This window comes from Cupressus sempervirens, chromosome 1 (assembly GCF_028749045.1).
Source record: "Cupressus sempervirens isolate cs-2001-9-10 chromosome 1, ASM2874904v1, whole genome shotgun sequence".
NCBI lineage: Eukaryota > Viridiplantae > Streptophyta > Pinopsida > Cupressales > Cupressaceae > Cupressus > Cupressus sempervirens.
The window spans coordinates 122,650,363-122,674,049 of record NC_143118.1 but is presented as its reverse complement, the minus strand read 5'-3'; the positions used below and the strand labels follow the sequence as shown (position 1 = coordinate 122,674,049).

Below are 23,687 nucleotides of genomic sequence, written 5' to 3'. Positions count from 1 at the left end.
ATCACAATTGTTTACAACTATTCACCAAAAATAGCTTCTTTGCAGTTTTTGAGAAATACTAATAAAGCAAAAAAGAACATCTACTAGTTGGTAGACATAATGGCAACTCTCTAGAAATTGAATTTAATTTCATACATGCACATATCTAATTTAATGTCATACACGAACATATCTAATTTAACGTCATACATGAACAAACATATAATATAAAATGATAACCAATAATGTCATATACATTAACAAACACATAATATATTATGATAACCAATAATGTCGTATATGAACAAACATATCATATATTAACCAATAATGTCATACATCAAATATGTCATACATCAAATATAGAATGTCATATGTACATCAAATGTGTATCGAATATGTCTCTTAGATGCCTATATATATATACATGGGGAAGGAAACAAGTCTCTATATATATGTATCAAATATCTCAACTACATCTTTTCCTTCCCATGAGGGGAAGGAAACAAGTCTCTTGATGTCCTCTGCCGTCATGTGGAGGGAGATAGTGGAGATGACGGGGCCTTCCTGACACGCTCACTTGACCTCTTGTTGAGGCTCTTCTCCAAGTCCAACTGATACAAAGAAAGTAGATATGAGTCAATATTTATTATACGTTGAAATCAAATATATGTACTCACAAAATAAATTATTTTCTTACCGCCAACAAATAGTCACTCTGTAAGTCCACCTCAAATGCTCGTGGACGATCAGGCGTGACAAGACCCTACAACAATTTAATAAATATAATCACTTATAAATAACATTAGAAATTTTGAGATTAACTATTATAAACAACAACTAAAACAAAGAAAATTCTTTCATACCTCCGTCAGTGGCTGTGAGCTAGCCACAGCTGCGGCCACTCCACTATCAACAGACTGTCGCAGATGAGGAGGTGTGTCCGAAATCATGAGCTGCACATCATACAATACACGTTATATCTAACATGAAAATTGGAATAAACATAATCAAATGAATTAAATTAACATGAAACAACTGTACCTGTGTGAAGCTCGTATGATGTCTCTGATCTACGTCTGTGGTAAAGGTTGGGGGTCTTGTGGAGAACTGATGCACATGCATATTTTTTTTGGTCAATCCTTAATATGATTACGTAATAAATATATGTATTAATTCAAATGATTAAATTGATACATACCTCAGGACTCGTCGAAGGGACAAAAAATGGGCCTGGAGGATCGCTGCTAGGCCCAGGAACACTTTGACCCTAAATTTTGAACAATGTCAATAAATCCTAATTAATTAATCATTCACTATACGTATGAAATGTGATCAAATTAGTAATTTACCTGTGTGTCAATGCCAAATGTCTCATTCAGGAACTGATTGGTGACAAGCCCATCATCTGCACCATCTCCGACATGAGTGCCAAATGTGTATAGGGATCCGCATGAAGTGCACATGTGACCATGATGTATAGAAGGCTCCCCCTCAACTAATGGGCTCGTGAAATGGATGAGGGTCTGTGTCAAAGCATTAATGGTCCCTAGAGTGCTGACCTCTACATGTTCCTTCACAACTGAAGGCATAATCACATGCTCACATTGTGGATGGACCATGGGTGCCCTAACTACATTAGGGTCACGACGTGCTCCGGGCCTCTGAAATGATGACCCCCCACCTCTACCCTAGGAGTCTAACATATCAAAATAATTGGGGATCTCCCCAAGGACAAACTCACAATATAATTTCTTCAAAAAATACATGGGGACCTCATGATTGTTGCAAGGAGGGGCATCAAAAACCATCCACCATCTATCTCAAAAATTATTTCTAATAGCATCATGTATGCACCAATGGATGGAGAATTGTTTAGTGCCCTCTCTAATAGTATTTTGCTCACCGGGTTTTCTAAATAATGCACATATACTACCTTTTGGTATTTCATTTTTTTTAACATCTTCATATGACAATTTATTTGCATAAAATCTTTTTTGTTCATCCCTCTTAGCCCGCCAAATATCTAACTGACCACTAACTGAGGCTATCTGAGTGTTAATGGATTCGAGGGATGATGCCAATTAAGCCCTCATTGGATTGATTTTTCCAGATTCTTTCAACCGAACAATGATTCTTTCTAATTCAGTTTTGCCTCTCTCTATTTCATTTCTTATATTTTCTTGTGTACCTGGTGGAGGTCTTGTAATTGGTTCGGGTTGTGGAATTTGTTCTTCTTCTTGAGGAGGGTTTTGGTTTTGGGGTTCTTGAGGGTTTTGATGTTCTTGTGGATTTTCTGGTTGATTATGAACATTTCCTGATTAAAAATCAATTGAAATTCAAATAAATAAACAAATCTAAATGAAATTTGTAAAAACCCTGCAAAAGAATATAAAAAACTTACAAAACAATATGAAAAATATATCAAACAATGCAAAGTTAGGTTTATATCACTTACGGCATCGTCATGGGTGCGCTTGAGATCTTGGATTTCATCGACGAGGAGGCATTTTGGCAAATGGTGGTGTAAATGTTGAGTCTTCAACTCTCGTACGCGCTGCTCGCTGTAAGAGTAGAAGAAAATGCTGATGAAAATGATGGGCTGCGGGTTTGCAACCAATCATATATACTTTTTATTTTTTAAAAGAACGTACGCGCTATAGCACGTACACGCTTTTAAAAATAAGAAAAAAAAATTCCTTGTCACCTTTTTGGCACCACAACTCGGTGCATACGCCCTTCATCCTTTCAAGATGAACAGATGAGGGTCTCTTAAATAGACTTTCCTAGAATTCATCAACGGTTGAGATCGATTTCAATCAACGGTCAGGATTAAAGGTGAAGTTCAGTCACAAAGGGAGATTTCCAAATTAAAGGGAGTTAACAGATTTAATTTGAGTAAAATAAGGAGTTAACTGATTCAATTTGAGTAGAAAAAGGAGTTAACTGATTTAACTGATTTAATAAAATGAGATATGCTCTCATAATTACTTTTTCTATTTAATTAAATAATCTTTAATTAATTAGAGACACTTTTCTTATTTAATTAAATAACTTCATTTAATTAATTAGGAATGGCTTCTCATTTAATTAAATAAATTTGTTTAATTAATTAGAACTAAGTACTCCATTTAATTAAATAATTTCGTTTAATTATTTCAAATTTTTTTTTGAAACTAGTCAACTCAAGTCAACCGTGGTTAAATATGGTCAACTTTTGGTCAAACTTGATCTTTGCGTATGTGAATATGAGAAAATGTGAGTATGAATTTCAGCAACAATTCGATGCAAATTCTCATTCAATCGTTCAAAATGAAGAGATGAGGGTCTCTTAAATAGACTTTTCTGAAATTCATCAACGGTTGAGATCGATTTAAATCAACGGTCAAGATTAAAGGTGAAGTTCAGTCATAAAAGGAGATTTTCAAATTAAAGGGAGTTAACAGATTTAATTTGAGTAAAATAAGGAGTTAACTGATTCAATTTGAGTAGAAAAAGGAGTTAACTGATTTAACTCATTTTTTTATTAATAATGAACTAGAATTTTCCCTTTTTCAACTAAAGAGAGATTTTGTTGAGATATTTAATTTAATAAAATGAGATATGCTCTCATAATTACTTTTTCTACTTAATTAAATAATCTTTAACTAATTAGAGACACTTTTGTTATTTAATTAAATAACTTCATTTAATTAATTAGGAATGACTTATCATTTAATTAAATAACTTTATTTAATTAATTAGAAGTAAGTACTCCATTTAATTAAATAATTTCATTTTATTATTTCAAAACTCTTTTCGAAACTAGTCAACTCATGTCAACCGTGGTTAAATCTGCTCAACTTTTGGTCAAACTTGATCTTTGCGTATGTGAATATGAGCAAATGTGAGTATGAATTTCAGCAATAATATGATGCAAATTCTCATTCAACTTTTCAAAATGAAGAGATGAGGGTCTCTTAAATAGACTTCCCTGGAATTCATCAATAGTAGAGATCGATTTCAGTCAATGGTCAGGATTAAAGGTGAAGTTCAGTCATAAAGGGAGATTTTCAAATTAAAGGGAGTTAACAGATTTAATTAGAGTAAAATAAATAGTTAACTGATTCAATTTGAGTAGAAAAAGGAGTTAACTCATTTAACTCATTTTTTATCAATAGTGAAGTGAAAATTTTCCTTTTTGAACTGAAAAGAGATTTTGTTGAGATATTTAATTTAATAAAATGAGATATGCTCTCATAATTACTTTTTCTATTTAATTAAATAATCTTTAATTAATTAGAGACAATTTTCTTATTTTATTAAATAACTTCATTTAATTAATTAGGAATGGCTTCTCATTTAATTAAATAACTTTGTTTAATTAATTAGAAGTAAGTACTCTATTTAATTAAATAATTTCGTTTAATTATTTCAAATTTTTTTCAAAACTAGTCAACTCAAGCCAACCGTGGTTAAATCTGGTCAACTTTTGGTCAAACTTGATCTTTGCGTATGTAAATATGAGCAAATGTGAGTATGAATTCTAACAACAATTCGATGCAAATTCTCATTCAACCTTTCAAAATGAAGAGTTGAGGGTCTCTTAAATAAACTTTCTTGGAATTCATCAACGGTTGAGATCGATTTCAATCAACAGTCAGGATTAAAGGTGAAGTTCAGTCATAAAGGAAGATTTCCAAATTAAAGGGAGTTAACGGATTTAATTTGAGTAATATAAGGAGTTAACAGATTCAATTTGGCTAGAACAAGGAGTTCACAGATTTAACTAATTTTTGACCAATAGTGAACTGGACATTTCCCTTTTTGAACTGAAGAGAGATTTTGTTGAGATATTTAATTTAATAAAATGAGATATGCTCTCATAATTACTTTTTCTATTTAATTAAATAATCTTTAATTAATTAGAGACACTTTTCTTATTTAATTAAATAACTTCATTTAATTAATTAGGAATGGCTTCTCATTTAATTAAATAACTTTGTTTAATTAATTAAAAGTAAGTACTCCATTTAATTAAATAATTTCGTTTCATTATTTCAAAATTCTTTTCGAAACTAGTCAACTCAAGTCAACCGTGGTTAAATCTGGTCAACTTTTGGTCAAACTTGATCTTTACGTACGTGAATATGAGCAAATGTGAGTATGAATTCCAGCAACAATTTGATGCAAATTCTCATTCAACCTTTCAAAATGAAGAGATGAGGGACTCTTAAATAGACTTTCCTAGAATCCATCAACAGTCCAGATTAAAGCTGAAGTTCAGTTATAAACGGAGATTTCCAAATTAAAGGGAGTTAATAGATTTAATTTGAGTAAAACAAGGAGTTAACTGATTCAATTTGAGTAGAAAAAGGAGTTAACTCATTTAACTCATTTTTTATCAATATTAAACTCAAAATTTCCCTTTTTGAACTGAAGAGAGATATTGTTGAGATATTTAATTAAATTAAATGAGATATGCTCTCATAATTACTTTTTCTATTTAACTAAATAATCTTTAATTAATTAGAGAAATTTTACTATTTGAATTAAATAACTTCATTTAATTAATTAGGAATGGCTTCTCATTTAATTAAATAACTTTATTTAATTAATTAGAAGTAAGTACTTTATTTAATTAAATAATTTCATTTAATTATTTCAAAATTCTTTTCGAAACAAGTCAACTCAAGTCAACCGTGGTTAAATCTGGTCAACTTTTGATCAAACTTGATCTTTGCATATGTGAATATGAGCAAATGTGAGTATGAATTCCAGCAACAATTCGATGCAAATTCTCATTCAACTTTTCAAAATGAAGAGATGAGGGTCTCCTAAATAGACTTTCTTGGAATTCATCAATGCCTGAGATCTATGTTAATCAATGGTCAGGATTAAAGGTGAAGTTCAGTCATAAAGGGAGATTTCCAAATTAAAGGGAGTTAACAGATTTAGTTTGAGTAAAATAAGGAGTTAACTGATTTAATTTGAGTAAAGAAAGGAGTTAATTTATTTAAATCATTTTTGATCAATAGTGAACTGAAAATTTCACTTTTTGAACTGAAGAGAGATTTTGTTGAGATATTTAATTTAATAAAATGAGATTTTCTCTCATAATTACTTTTTCTAATTAATTAAATAATAATTAATTAATTAGAGACACTTTTTTTATTTAATTAAATAACTTCATTTAATTAATTAGGAATGGCTTCTCATTTAGTTAAATAACTTTGTTTAATTAATTAGAAGTAAGTACTCTATTTAATTAAATAATTTTGTTTAATTATTTCAAAATTCTTTTCGAAACTAGTCAACTAAAGTCAACCGTGGTTAAATATTGTCAACTTTTGGTCAAACTTGATCTTTTCGTATCTGAATATGAGCAAATGTGAGTATGAATTCTAGCAACAATTCGACGCAAATTCTCATTCAACCTTTTAAAATGAAGAGATGAGGGTCTCTTAAATAGACTTTCCTGAAGTTCATCAACAGTTGAGATCGATTTCAAATTAAAGGCAGTTAACAAATTTAATTAGAGTAAAATAAGGACCTAACTGATTCAATTTGAGTACAGAAAGGAGTTAATTGATTTAACTCATTTTTGATCAATATTGAAATGGAAATTTCCCTTTTTGAACTGAAGAGAGATTTTGTTGAGATATTTAATTTAATAAAATGAGATATGCTCTCATAATTAATTTTTCTATTTAATTAAATAATCTTTAATTAATTAGAGACACTTTTCTTATTTAATTAAAAAACTTCATTTAATTAATTAGGAATAGCTTCTCATTTAATTAAATAACTTTGTTTAATTAATTAGAAGTAAGCACTCCATTTAATTAAATAACTTTGTTTAATTATTTCAAAATTCTATTCAAAATTAGTCAACTCAAGTCAACCATGGTTAAATCTGGTCAATTTTTGGTCAAACTTGATCTTTGCGTATGTGAATATGAGCAAATGTGAGTATGAATTTCAGCAACAATTTGATGCGAATTCTCATTCAACCTTTCAAAATGAAGAGATGAGGGTCTCTTAAATAGACTTTCTTGGAATTCATCAACGATTGAGATCGATTTCATTCAATTGTCAAGATTAAAGGTGAAGTTTAGTCATAAAGGGAGATTTCCAAATTAAAGGGAGTTAACATATTTAATTTGAGTAAAATAAGGAGTTAACTGATTCAATTTGAGTAAAAAAAGGAGTTAACTAATTTAACTCATTTTTCATCAATAGTGAACTAGAAATTTTCCTTTTTGAACTGAAGAGAGATTTTGTTGAGATATTTAATTTAATAAAATGAGATATGCTCTCATAATTACTTTTTTTATTTAATTAAATAATCTTTAATTAATTAGAGACACTTTTCTTATTTAATTCAAAAAGTTTATTTAATTAATTAGGAATGGCTTCTCATTTAATTAAATAACTTTGTTTAATTAATTAGAAGTAAGCACTCTATTTAATTAAATAATTTCGTTTAATTATTTCAAAAAAAAATTCAAAACTAGTCAACTCAAGTCAACCATAGTTAAATCTGGTCAACTTTTGGTCAAACTTGATCATTGCGTATGTGAATATGAGCAAATGTGAGTATGAATTCCAGCAAGGTCAATGCAAATTCTCATTGAACCTTTCAAAATGAAGAGATGAGGGTCTGTTAAATAGACTTTCTTTGAATTCATCAACGGTTGAGATCGATCTAAATCAACGGTCAGGATTAAAGGTGGAGTTCAGTCATAAAGGGAGATTTTCAAATTAAAGGGAGTTAACATATTTAATTTGAGTAAAATAAGCAATTAATTGATTCAATTTGAGTAGAGAAAGGAGTTAATTGATTTAACTCATTTTTTATCAATAGTGAATTATAAATTTTTTTTTTTGAACGGAAGAGAGATTTTGTTGAGATATTTAATTTAATAAAATGAGATATGCTCTCATAATTACTTTTTTTATTTAATTAAATAATCTTTAATTAATTAGAGACACTTTTCTTATTTAATTAAATAACTTCATTTAATTAATTAGGAATGGCTTCTCATTTAATTACATAACTTTGTTTAATTAATTAGAAGTAAGTACTCCATTTAATTAAATAATTTCATTTAATTATTTCAAAATTCTTTTCAAAACTAGTCAACTCAAGTCAACCGTGGTTAAATCTGGTCAACTTTTCATCAAACTTGATCTTTGCGTTTGTGAATATGAGCAAATGTGAGTATGAATTCCAACAAAAATTCGATGCAAATTCTCATTCAACCTTTCAAAATGAAGAGATGAGGGTTTATTAAATAGACTTTCCTGGAATTCATCAACGGTTTAGATCGATTTCAATCAACGGTCAAGATTAAAGGTGAAGTTCAGTCATAAAGGGAGATTTCCAAATTAAAGGTAGTGAACAGATTTAATTTGAGTAAAATAAGGAGTTAACTGATTCAATTTGAGTAGAAAAAAGAGTTAACTGATTTAAGTCATTTTTTATCAATAGTGAACTAGAAATTTCCCTTTTTGAACTGAGGAGAGATTTTGTTGAGATATTTAATTTAAAAAAATGAGATATGCTCTAATATTTACTTTTTCTATTTAATTAAATAATCTTTAATTAATTAGAGACAATTTTCTTATTTAATTAAATAACTTCATTTAATTAATTTGGAATGGCTTCTCATTTAATTGATTAACATTGTTTAATTAATTAGAAGTAAGTACTCCATTTAATTAAATAATTTCGTTTAATTATTTTAAAATTCTTTTCGAAACTAGTCAACTCAAGTCAACTGTGGTTAAATCTGGTCAACTTTTGGTCAAACTTGATCTTTGCGTATGTGAATATGAGAAAATGTGAGTATGAATTCCAGCAATAATTCGATGCAAATTCTCATTCAACCTTTCAAAATGAAGAGACGAGGGTCTCTTAAATAGACTTTCCTAGAATTCATCAACGGTTGAGATTGATTTCAATCAACGGTCAGGATTAAAGGTGAAGTTCAGTCATAAAGGGAGATTTCCAAATTAAAGGGAGTTAACAGATTTAATTTGAGTAAAATAAGGAGTTAATTGATTCAATTTGAGTAGAAAAAGGAGTTAACTGAGTTAACTCATTTTTGATCAATAGTGAACTGGAAATTTCCCTTTTTGGACTGAAGAGAGATTTTGTTGAAATATGTAATTAATAAAATGAGATATGCTCTCATAATTACTTTTTCTATTTAATTAAATAATCTTTAATTAGTTAGAGACACTTTTCTTATTTAATTAAATAACTTCATTTAATTAATTAAGAATGGCTTCTCATTTAATTAAATAACTTTGTTTAATTAATTAGAAGTAAATACTCCATTTAATTAAATAATTTCGTTTAATTATTTCAAAATTCTTTTTGAAACTAGTCAACTCAAGTCAACCGTGATTAAATCTGGTCAACTTTTGGTCAAACTTGATCTTTGCGTATGTGAATATGAGCAAATGTGAGTGTGAATTACAGCAACAATTCGATGCAAATTTTCATTCAAACTTTCAAAATGAAGAGATGAGGGTCTTTTAAATAGACTTTTCTGAAATTCATTAACGATTGAGACTAATTTCAATCAAGGTTAGGATTAAAGGTGAAGTTCAGTCATAAAAGGAGATTTCCAAATTAAAGAGAGTTAACAGATTTAATTTGAGGAAAATAAGAAGTTAACTGATTCAAGTTGAGTAGAAAAAGGAGTTAACTGATTTAACTCATTTTTGTTCAATAGTGAACTGGAAATTTCTCTTTTTGAACTGAAGAGAGATTTTTTTGAGATATTTAATTTAATAAAATGAGATATGCTCTTATAATTACTTTTTCTATTTAATTAAATAATCTTTAATTCATTAGAGACACTTTTCTTATTTAATTAAATAACTTCATTTAATTAATTAGGAATGGCTTCTCATTTAATTAAATAAATTTGTTTAATTAATTAGAACTAAGTATTCCATTTAATTAATTAATTTTATTTAATTATTTTAAAATTCTTTTCCAAACCGTGGTTAAATTCTTGAACATAGATGTCGAGACATTATCTGATGCTTGAACATAGTATATTTGATGCTGTGCGATGTTACTTTCTGATATTTGATGTTTTCCATTTAATGTTTTATGTATATGTACGTCGATGAAATCAGTAAATGTAGGATTAATATTTTGATTTAAGAGATTTTAAATGGTTAAGAATTAAGTAGGATGAAAGAAACCCTGAATTATGTATGTTTCAATTTATGTGAATTTTTGATACGTATATATATATATATATATCTATGTACATGTGATTTTTGGGACTACTGATGTGTGCAATGAGTGTGCAGATATTTTAGCCGAGAAAATTGATGGAGGAACAGAACTGATCTCTATGTGCTAATTTTGGAAACCTTGTTGTATGTAATTCAAGTATTGTATTGTGAGATGTATGTATGTATCTTTCTGTGTTCAGTGAATGTTAATGTTCGTAACTGTATTTTTGTGGTGTTGCTTGACACTCATGATTTGTTTATGTTCATCAATGTGCAGATTAAGGTTAGCTGTGTAACTTTTGGACCTAAGTCAGTTTAAGTTAGTGTCAGTTTGCTAATTCGGTTTCTAATCGAGTTTAGTCACCCTAATCCAAATTAGTGCTTAATCTGCAATGTTAGAGTAGTTAGATGGTCCTATTTTATTTTTTTTCTAGATTTTGTTTGGCTCTAAACCTTTTTCCTAAGGCTTAAAACATGAAATATTTATACCCAAAAGGTATGGGTATGGGTTAGGGGTCTTTTCCAACCCCTAAGCCCCTTTTTTTGACTTTTGAGGTCACTCAAAAAGTCTCTTTTTGCCTTTGTGCGAAAATTGACCATGGTTATCTTGAGTTACCTCACCTTATCTCCACTTAGTGTTTAACCATAGTGAGGGTAGAATTAGGAGTTTCTAGAATTGCAAGTGGGTGGGAGAAGTTATTGATCCCTTTGGTGGTTGAGTTTGAAGCTTATTTAGAGGCCCTTCTTGGACTAGTGGAGGGCGTTACCCAATCTCTACATTTAGAGAGGAGTCTTGGAAGATTGGAGCAAAGAAGGAGAAAGCTCTACTCAAACTTGTTCATTGCCATTACCTCTTTGTGAAGGTTGGAATTCTCATCTCCCTTGTTCAGATTTCATTCTTGTTTCATGCCTTGTTGTTGTTTGAATATTTGTATTGTTTGTGGGTATGTTGGGAAGATTTGAAAACCATATTATTTTGGATGATTTCATTTTATGTTTATGTTGAAATTTTGAGATTTTTTTGCATGGAAGTTTTGGTATTACTCACCCTTGGATAGGGCAGAAGTGACCAATTTTGGGAAAGGTCTGTTTAGTCAGACTCCAACTAGTGTAGAGTCTCTTCTCAGGATGAGAAGAGGGAGAAATGGTAGGGTGTTATGGGCCCCTACCTGTCAGCACAAACCGTGTATGAGTATGGTATGTTGAAATGGAAGAACGAAAGTTCTTGGTTTATAGCCCCGATTGGGCATCTGTTTGGTGTTGTGCTTGACTTCTCCTGGTTGGAAGAATCCACCTTTCCCTAGTGTTGATTCATTGTGAATCATATTGTGAAAACTATGTATGAATATGCATGTTTGATTGTCTCTTGGTTATGCTTGGTTGTCACCTGATCAGATTCTGTTTCCTCCACGGTTTGTAGAAATGTGTTGCAGAATTTGATATGGAACCCTCGATGAGGGTCATGAAGGAAATTTAATTTAAGTGTTGTAATTTAGGATTGAAATCCTATGTATTTTGTATCTCAAAACTCTGTTGTTATGGCGACGAAGCCGGATTTTCTTCCTAGTTCTTTCTTGGCTGAGCCCTTGAATCAGGTTTGCCAATAAAAATGGTGTTTGAGTATATATGCTTGCACTGAGTCTTATAGATTGTTTTCAATTTTGCATATGTAATTTTAAAAAAAAATCAGATGTAATGGTATTAGCTTACTGCACATTCTTATGATTCGTAATCACATTCGTTTAAATTAGATTAATCAGATAACATGTTGATATATACTTAGCTATGCAATTTTAAGTTTAAAATATGTTAAGACAGTTTGCATTTGAATTGTGCTTCAATTTTATAATTATTTATGTGCGTAAGGAAGTTAAGTGAATTTATTTGAATACTTGTTTATTACATTCAATCCTATTATCACTTTTAAATATTAAAACAAAACTTGTGTTTCATTTTTGGGCATGACAATTTCAATCAATGGTCAGGATTGAAGGTGAAGTTCAGTCATAAAGGGAGATTTCCAAATTAAAGGGAGTTAACGAATTTAAGTTGAGTAAAATAAGGAGTTAACTAATTCAATTTGAGTAGAGAAAGGAGTTAACTGATTTAACTCATTTTTGATCAATATTGAATTGGAAATTTCCCTTTTTGAACTGAAGAGAGATTTTGTTGAGATATTTAATTTAATAAAATGAGATATGCTCTCATAATTAATTTTTCTATTTAATTAATTAGAGACACTTTTCTTATTTAATTAAATAACTTCATTTAATTAATTAGGAATGGCTTCTCATTTAATTAAATAATTTTTTTTTAATTAATTAGAAGTAAGTACTCCATTTAATTAAATAATTTCATTTAATTATTTCAAAATTCTTTTCGAAACTAGTCAACTCAAGTCAACCATGGTTAAATCTGGTCAACTTTTGGTCAAACTTGATCTTTGCGTATGTGAATATGAGCAAATGTGAGTATGAATTCCAGCAAGAATTCAATGCAAATTCTTATTCAACCTTTCAAAATGAAGAGATGAGGGTCTCTTAAATAGACTTTCTTGGAATTCATCAACGGTTGAGATCGATTTCAATCAACAGTCAGGATTAAAGGGGAAGTTCAGTCATAAAGGGAGATTTCTAAATTAAAGGGAGTTAACAGATTTAATTTGAGTAAAATAAGGAGTTAACTGATTCAATTTGAGTAGAGAAAGGAGTTAACTAATTTAACTCATTTTTGATCAATAGTGAATTGAAAATTTCTTTTTTTGAACTGAAGAGAGATTTTGTTGAGATATTTAATTTAATAAAATGAGATATGTTCTCATAATTACTTTTTCTATTTAATTAAATAATCTTTAATTAATTAGAGACACTTTTCTTATTTAATTAAATAACTTCATTTAATTAATTAAGAATGGCTTCTCATTTAATTAAATAACTTTGTTTAATTAATTAGAAGTAAGTACTCCATTTAATTAAATAATTTTGTTTAATTATTTCAAAATTCTTTTTGAAACTAGTCAACTCAAGTCAACCGTGGTTAAATCTGGTCAACTTTTGGTCACACTTGATCTTTGCGTATGTGAATATGAGAAAATATGAGTATGAATTCTAGCAACAATTCGATGCAAATTCTCATTCAACCTTTCAAAATGAAGAGATGAGGGTCTCTTAAATAGACTTTCTTGGAATTCATCAATGGTTGAGATCGATTTCAATCAACAATCAGGATTAAAGGTGAAGTTCAGTCATAAAGGGAGATTTCCAAATTAAAGGGAGTTAACAGATTTAATTTGAGTAGAGAAAGGAGTTAACTGATTTAACTCATTTTTGATCAATAGTGAACTAGAAATTTCCCTTTTTGAACTGAAGAGAGATTTTGTTAAGATATTTAATTTAACAAAATGAGATATGCTCTCATAATTACTTTTTCTATTTAATTAAATAATCTTTAATTAATTAGAGACACTTTTCTTATTTAATTAAATAACTTCATTTAATTAATTAGAAATGTCTTCTCATTTAATTAAATAACTTTGTTTAATTAATTAGAAGTAAGTACTCTATTTAATTAAATAATTTTGTTTAATTATTTCAAAATTCTTTTTGAAATTAGTCAACTCAAGTCAACCGTGGTTAAATCTGGTCAACTTTTGGTCAAGCTTGATGTAATGCCCCACCAAGGGTTCCAAAGAATTAACTTAGAATTTCACTAAGTTTAGTAGAATTTTTTTTTTTGAAAATAAATACCATATATATAACTCATGCACAATAATGGAAGCAATAGCATTGTCCATCATAACATATATAACAGATTACATTCTTTAAGATCCATTAACGTTGAATTACATACATGAATCCATCTAGTACAACATCCACATAAAATAATAATGATAAGTCCAATGTTTATGCATTACATTTCAAATACTCAATCATCCACTGTACATGTCACAGGGTATGTGTAATGCCCCGCCAAGGGATCCAAAGAAATTACACTAAGTTTACCAAACAAAATTTTTTTTTAAACATGAAAGTAAAACCATTTACAACTTACGCATAGTAACAGAAGCATTAACATCAATTCAACTGAGAGTAAAGATAACATAATAGGTTACATTCTTTAAAGATCCCTTAAAGTTGTATCACATCTAAATTAACCATTCATCTCACATCACATCCTTATTCATAAATTGCATTTTCAATTGCTCAATCATCCACTGTACATGTTACAAGGTATGAAAGGCTTAAAAGAATAAACATCCATGTAAATAAAGTACATCATCATCCAATATTAATCCATGATGCAATAACATAAATGAAACCACATGTCATACATGATACATCATCATCATAAAAGATATAAAAATCCATTATAAGAGATAACCATATATCACAAACATAATTAACTACGTGCACAGTTCCTCCCAACCATAAATAGCATCATTAGACCATCGTAGATCTTAGCCATCCCTCCGTGCGTAACATTCCAAAGCACCGAAGAGATCATCAGTATAAACATAGTAAGAATGTCACTCCTCAACACATCCTACTAACATAAAAAGTAAAGCATAAGATATCATCATCTAACATATGCAAATCATCAATACAAGAAACATACCAGTATATACATCTATCATAGGGTATATCATCTACCATAATGATCCAAGAACATAATGAAGATAAATAGCAACCAAGAATGCTCCAGCCACGGTGTCTCAAACGGATCTCAAATGATAAGAGTGAAAATACACTACCACCCGACCACATAGGATATCAATTCACAAAGCACAAATCTCTATAAGTTTAGGAATCCTAAAAGTATACTACTCAAAGGTTCCATCACAAAAAACCAACATCTAATTCTCAGAGGCACAACAATGACATGTAGGAAACCAACTCTGCAAGCGAGAAAGTGTCATCGCATTTATCACGTACAAGTTACCCTGGCAGTTAGCTAAACTCCATGAGTCCATACTGATCTCATGCGGCCACTAGTATCCTCTTATACTAACGAGGCATACTACGGAATGCACGGTCACAACCATGCATTCTCACTACTCCCATCCTAGCATGTACAAGAGCTCAAGGCATGGGCGAGAACCAAAACAATTATCTTTTTAGGTTCATTTAATCCCCATTTAGTGTGTAAATGTTATCACTTATTAACCAAACTTACAATGAGTTACCCTGGCAGCCACTTAGGGCCCCGACCCCCATTGCAAGCCACTTCGCGACACTACAAGTAGATTACCTACCCTAAGCTCATGGAATTATAAATCACCACAGTCCTGTACAAGCGACTGTAAAGAAAATCCAAAAGATAATCCATAAAAAAAGAATCATCAAATATTCACAATATAAGAATCAAATATCCATAATAAAAATCATCAAATCTCCAAGAGAAGAATCATCAAATCTCCATGAGCATCTGAAAAAGCATCCATAGAAAATCATGAACACAACAGTTCTCTATTGGCAACTGAAGGCATCACTGATAATCACAATATCCATTGGTTCTCAACAAGCAACCAAGAATATCTCAAAATCATACTGATCGAAGACTCCAAAATGGTTGAGTCAAAACATGTCACAACATGACATCATCAAGAACAAATCCATATTTCAGTCCCATCATGATGACTAGAAAATAATCCAAGGATAACTGATCAATGACTCAAAAATATGGTTAGCTCAAGTGTCTTAGATACATATACATCTCAGCTTCACACATGAAGACTGATGAACAATAACAACCATCAATTACAAGCGTTTCATAGAGCATACGATCACATTACCATGGTTGGCCTTATAAAGATCAAGACCAAATAAGATCAACATGCCAACACATCTCATAACCCTCGAGCCTCTGGTAACAATCTAGGATTGGTCAACACTAGTCAACCCAAAAAAACCAAAACAAGAAGCATATATAATACATGATGCAAACACATGTTTTGGTTTTCTAAATTCACATAGTTGAATCAAGTGTAGAGTTTCATTTTTCATTTTCAAGTGTAGGGGTTTTCAGTTTTCATTTCAAGTATACCTCAAGTGTCTAAGTTTAATCATTTGATCTACAAGTCAACCCATTTGTTCTTCGATAGCATTATCCTTCCATTATTAAGATTTACATTTTAAAAATAACTTAAGGATAAATATTCACTAAACTGATCATCATTGACCTTTAATTAAATTGTCCTCTATATTTAATCATGATCCATATTCTAATTGATTAATCGTTCAACTTTTCTAGGATCATTATTCATTTAGGTTATAAGGAAGCCAGTTACTAGTCTTCAAATAAGAAGATTATAACTTTATTAAAATGATGAATTAACATAGGTACACCATCCATGACCTATTACATTCTAATAGTTTCCAATTCAATATTACTAAGTCTCACCATTAAAACATCTAAGGTCATTAATCAAGTTGTGAGAGTATGACTTATCAACTTCGATGTAAATACTTCACAACTTTGCTAGAGGAACCGATATTAGCATATCAATTAAAACTCTATTACATAACTTGATTATTAATTAAATCTAATTAACTCTAATTAATTTAATTAATAATTCCATATCCAAGGCTACGTTCCAATTAATATCAGTTGACTAATAACTAACTAGAATTCTGTAAGATAAAAGTCAACTATAATTCAATACTCAAATGATCATATTAATAATTCAATAATAATAACTTGTTAATATTTATTAACAAGCTATATTGAAAATCTTAATAATAATCTTGTAACATCCATATTCGTCTTACTAATATTTTCTTAACAATTTCGTATTAATGACAATCATTTCAATTAAAACTCTATCGCATTTAATTATATTGACAACTCATTAATTGATTAAAATCAATTATAATCCAAATCCAAAAATTGTTATCTTTTGGGAAACTTCAATCAATAAATAATCTCCACTAGATTAACTTTAATTAGATTATTTGATATCTATTTAAACTATTTATTATTTATTAATAGTTTGTTAGACCCAACAAACATTAATAAATAAACTAATCACAACTATAAATAGTTGATCTAGAGAATCTTTACATAAACTTCATTAGTTAATATTTAACTAACTCTTAGTACGATTAAGGTATAACAATAAGATAACTAATAATTCAAATGTATTAACATTAACATAACAATGTTATAACGATGTTATAATATAGAAATGACCCATTGTCCAATATCAATAAAATTTGAATTACTTAATTTAAAATCATCTCGTAATATAAAATTACCATCTCCAAATTATTTAATATATATTAAATGTTATTTAATATATATTAAATATTATTTACTAAATATATCTCTTTCCATTAGTTCTATCTACAATCGTTTCTATTAAAATCTTCCATTAATTTATTTAGAACATTCTTATTAGTCTTTAGACTAATTAAGTAGTTATGAATTCTATCTATATTGCTTTATTGAAATTTCAATAACCCGATTAATAACTTAAATTCTTCATTTATAACATTCCCCTTTAACCTTAATTGGATTAAATTCCAATTAAGTCAATGAATCAATTTAAAACTATATATATTATTTATAAATCTTGATTATTAAACAAATCCATTAATATTATATATATATATATATATATAAACTCATAACAAACTTTAATATATTAAAAATCGCATATGAGATAATTAGTATCTAACATCATGTGTATGATTATAAAGCTAAATGTTTCAATTACACATCTGACGGTGGATGAATCGCAACGCCGTGCGACTGTCATCGCGATGCGACCGTGGCCATGCGCTGATGGCTGCTACTGCAGTCGGCCCTGCGATTGCAGTCATAGGCATGACTACGTCAGCAATCCATGGCCGGCATAAATAAAAGGAACAAGGGGTTTGGTGGGGTAAACCCTGCCTTCCCATATAATTTTTTTTATAAACGTTTTTAAATATCGTTCAAAAGCAATTCGCATATAACATTTTTCATTAAAATATTTCCATACAATTTGAATTCAATATTTATATTCGGATTTAACATTTACACAATTTTATACATAAATATATATATATATATATATATATATATATATATATATATATATATATATACATATATATATATATATATATATGTATGTATACATATATATATGTATATATATATATGTATGTATACATATATATATGTATATATATATACATGTATATACATGTATATATATATATATATACATATATATATATACGTATACATATATATATATACATATATATATATATACATGTATATATATACACATATACATATATATATATATATATACATATATATATATACATATATATATATATACATGTATATATATACATGTATATATATATACATGTATATATATATATGTATATATATATACATGTATATATATGTATGTATATATATGTATATACATATATATACATATATATATATATGTATATGTATATATGTATATATATGTGTGTGTATACATATACAGATTGTAATTCAGCACTATTATTTTAAGATATATATATATGCAAATTTGAACATATATGTATTTCTACAGAGAACATATTTATAACTTTTAAATAAAGCGGGTTTTCCAATTCTTTTAAATAAGAATCTCTCTTTTAAAATAATTATTCTCTAAATATGATCATAATCCATCTAATAGATTTAACTATAAATTTGAAATCATCATTGTCAATCTAATTCGAACCCAAACCCATTTAGATCTAATTTTTCCTTAATTGAATCTAGGGTTTCTAATGTTTTCTTCTCAACAAAATAGCATATCTAGATTCCAATTGTAGATTTAATCACAGAGAGTATTCAGATACATATAACAGACATGATGAAGACAAGAAGAGAAATAGTGCAAAGAGAATATGCGAATATCACGAGTGCACCTAGACACTGACGCTAATCCACCATACCTCAAGAGTCCATAGAAAATTCCTTCCTTCTCCATCATTCGCAATTCCTCCAAGATCCAAGCCAACTAAAATTCTCGAAGTGACTAGAAGTGCTAGAAAAAGCATAGAAGCATGTAAAAAATATATGAGCATATGAGCTTCTCCAATGCATCTAAGCTTTGAAGCTTCTATTTTAGCTTGTAGCTTGTAGCTTCCATTCAACTTTCATTTAAGCTTCCAAAACACACTAGGAGGGCCTCTATTTAAAGGCCTCTAAGATGCATCTAGAGTATCTCTAGAAACAACTAGAAGATAAGCATGACAACCAAGCATGAGTCTTCTCCAACCTTCTAGATAAGTCTTAAGGTTGTAAACACCATGTGCTCAAATAAAATGCTAACTTCTAAGTGTAGACAACTTGTGCATTCCTAGGGTTCAAACTCCTGTGTTGTCTACATGACAACTCTCGAGAATTCACAAACTCCTATGTGAGCAAATATTAGAATAATGCACAATCATTAATATAATATTTACTTTTACTTTTTTCAAATTAATTAATTAATTTATTAAATCTCATGCACTTACTTTAATAATTCCACTTTTCAATCTTAATATATTTATATTTTAATCACATGAAATCTAGAATCTTTTAATAATTTTAATATATTTTCCACTTTTAAATTTTCATTTCCCAAAACTTAATTGCTAAAATATTTATTAGCTTTAATAATATTATTATTTAGTCATTTATTTAAAAATGAGCTCCAAATATATTATTATTAAAATAAATATTGTCACATTCCAAATTTAAACTTTTAACTTTTATTTTCAAATTTAATTATTTTATTTAATTAATTTCCCAATTAATTAAATAAAATAAATATTAAATACCATATTAATTTTCATTTAATTAAACCATTAATTAAATATTTTAATTAGGCTTAATTAATAGAAAATACATCAAAGACTCATAAGGTAAAAATATGAAAACCCATCATAGCCAAAATACATACAAAATCAAACCAAGGGTTTAAATCACGAATTACACCATCTAACGCATTTGGAGGGTACTCAACTTAGATACTTGTCCTAATTTTCCAATTAGAACAAATGGCTTAAAGGGTTGGGATTTAGACTTGAGAATTTATCTCCCCTCTCTTATCATTGAGATAATATGATAGGGTACGCTCATCCTAGCAATTCAAGGAAGTCGATACCCGGTACCTGCAACCTGCATAAAAACCATACATGTACAAACACAATATATACTAAACTAAATAGGCAATGGCAGGAAGTGGTGCATCATGTAGATCCCGACTAGCAGGTGACTACGACTCCCTTCCTTAACCACATCAGACATGCCATACAAAAGCAAACACGCAAAGCAAACATGCACACCATACACATGCAAGTATGAGGTAAGTATCCATAAGAAAACACATATGATAATAAATCATCTTACTAATCATCATTAATAACTGAAAGCAATGTAATAATCATCATCAATAATTGCAAATACTAAAAATAATTATCATACATACATAAAATGTAGAGTCTAAGTAATCTCATCACATAATAAACTGAATCCATAGCACAATATCTGATAATCTCAAAAGAATGCTACTAACCAACAACATAACACTAGCTCTAAAAGAGTTCAGCAACGATAACAAAATGTGAACTAGGGGCAGGCACTACAGTATGACAAGCTCAAAAAAATATACATACATAGAATAAGGTACATCATCCTATTCTAATTCATGATACATCAAAGTAGAGATAATCACATGATACAAAAATATATACATCGATCATAAAGATCAAACATAATAAACTAAGTGCACGGTTCCTCCCAATTGTCAATAGCATCATTAGACCATCATGGATCCTAGCTATCCCTCCGTGCGTAATATTCCAAATCACCGAAGAGATCATCGGTGTTACATATTAGGAATGTCACTCCTAATATATACAACATCATATGTAGAAAGTAATCTAACATGCAAATAAAAGCATAAGATAACATCATCTAACATATGCTAATCATCAATGAAAAAGGATACATATCCACCATCATGAGGGACGCATCAGCCACGATGTCTCAATGAATATCAAGATGATAAGAGTGGAAAATACACTACCACCCGACTGCGTGGTACCTAAGTGGTCCACTGCCACCGTGCTAAGGAGATAATCTCAAGTCCCAAACAGGCTATCAAAATCACATAACACATATCTCTATAAGTCCAGGAATCCTAAAAGTATACTAACTCAAAGGTTCCAAACACAAAATCTGACATCTAATCCTAGAGGCACACAATGACATGTAGGAACCTACCATGCAAGCAGGAAAGTTTCATCACAATTATCACGTACAAGTTATCCTGGCAGTTAGCTAAACTCCACAGGTCCATACTAATTTCATGCGGCCACTAGTATCCTCTCATACTAACGAGGCATACTACAGAATGTAAGGTCACAACCATGCATCTCACTACTCCCATCCTAGCCTGTACAAGCACTCAAGGCATGGGCGAGAACAAAATACTTATCTTTTTAGGTTCATTCAGTTAGTATTAGGTGCGAATGTTATCACTTATTAATCCAACTTACAATGAGTTACCCTGGCAGCCTCTTAGGGCCCCGGCCCCCATTGCAAGCCACTTCTCGTCACTACATGTAGATATCCTACCCTAATGCTCATGGACTCATAAATCTCAAAATCACAAAAGATAAACCATAAAATCATCAAATATGCATAAAAGCATCAAATCTCCATGAGCTAACATCCATAGAAAATCATGAACACAACAGCTCTCTATTGGCAACTGAAGTATCACTGATAATCAAATATTCAATGGTTCTCAATAACCAAAATATATATCTCAATCATACTAATCGAAGACTCCAAAAATGGTTGAGTCAAACATGTCACAACATGACATCATTGGGAATAAATCCACATTTTAGTCCCATCATGGCGACTAAAAAAATAAACCAAGGATAACTGATCGATGATCAAAATAATAGTTAAGTCAAGTGTCTCATATATAAGAATCTCAACTATAACAATCAGTAATCACAACCAATACATAGAGCATTCTATCACATAACCATGGTTGGGTTTATAAAGATCGAGATTAAAACATCATCATGTCACCACAATCACATAACCCCCAAGCCTCTGGTAGACGTCCTATACTGGTCAAGACTAGTCAACCCAAAACCCAAAACAATAGCATAAAGAATACACAATGTAAACACATGTTCTGGTTTTACAACTTGAATTTAAATTTAGAGATCTCAATTTAAGTTTCCAAGTTTGAAGAATGAATGGGGAAACACTCATATTGTTTTGGATAAATAAAAGTTTTCCTTATAAGAATTAAAAATCTATTTTCCAATTTATAATATTTGTTTGATACATCCCCCACCAAACTATAAATTACTTATTTAATAATTTAAAACAATTAAATTATTAAATAGTTGAAAGTTATTAAAGAGTCACCTTTATGAAAATAAATCTTCAATATAAATCATTGATCAAATAATAATAACTTAAATTTATAAATAACTTATTTACACACACACACACACACACACACACACACACACACACACACACACACACATGTAAATATATTAATATGTTTTCATAAAATCGATTTAACAATTTTGATTGACACCATATTATATAGCAATGTGAATTGATTGTTTATAAACATTTTAACATAACATTTTTTTTTGCATAACATTAACATCAATTAAACCCCCCCAAAACTCTTGCTGTGGTACGCAGTACCTGCGGTCGTAGGCACTGCACCGACAGCAGGTACGTAGTACCCCTGTCACCGCAGACCTATGACGACAGGTCTCTGCCTTTCGCAGGCGCAGGGTACGAATCATGCCCATGGAATTATAATATACACTTATTTCATGCGATATGAATCGCGATGCAATTTATTAAATTTCCCACTGCAATTTATCAATCGCTCAATTCGGTGCATTATATATAAATATACATAGGTATATAAATATATCAGTATATATATATATATATATATATGTATGTATGTATATATATGTATGTATGTATGTATGTATGTATGTATGTATATATAATCAAATTTTATAATAGATCCATAATAAATATATACATATGCATATATATAAATACACACACACACACACACACACACACACACACACACACACACACACACACACACACACACACATATATATATGTATGTATGTATGCAGATCTAAATATATAACCATATATGTTTTTTTTTTTTTTCACAACGATTATATCTATAATTATAAATGCATATAAAATTCTTCAATAAAATTAATCTACCCATATTGAGAATGCATATAAATATGAAACTTCTCAGAAGACATATGGAAGTCACGAAGAAGACAAGGAATGCGTGATGCGAAAATAGCATAAGTAAAATCACAAGAATCTACCCGAATTTTGATGCTAAATCGCTCTTCCTCAGAAAATCTACAGAGCGAGCTCCTCCCTTCTTTAGAATTCTCAAGTTCTCC

General features: G+C 29.6%; 1 long non-coding RNA gene across 1 annotated transcript; it reads right to left on the bottom strand.

Moving 5' to 3' along the window:
• Positions 1-509: 509 nt before the first annotated feature.
• Positions 510-17,977, bottom strand: LOC149576486 (uncharacterized). Its single transcript, XR_016354352.1, has 4 exons — positions 17,936-17,977; positions 846-935; positions 680-745; positions 510-593 (listed from the first exon to the last, which is right to left on the bottom strand). It is a non-coding gene; the product is annotated as an uncharacterized LOC149576486 (long non-coding RNA).
• Between the last annotated feature and the right edge of the window lie 5,710 nt (positions 17,978-23,687).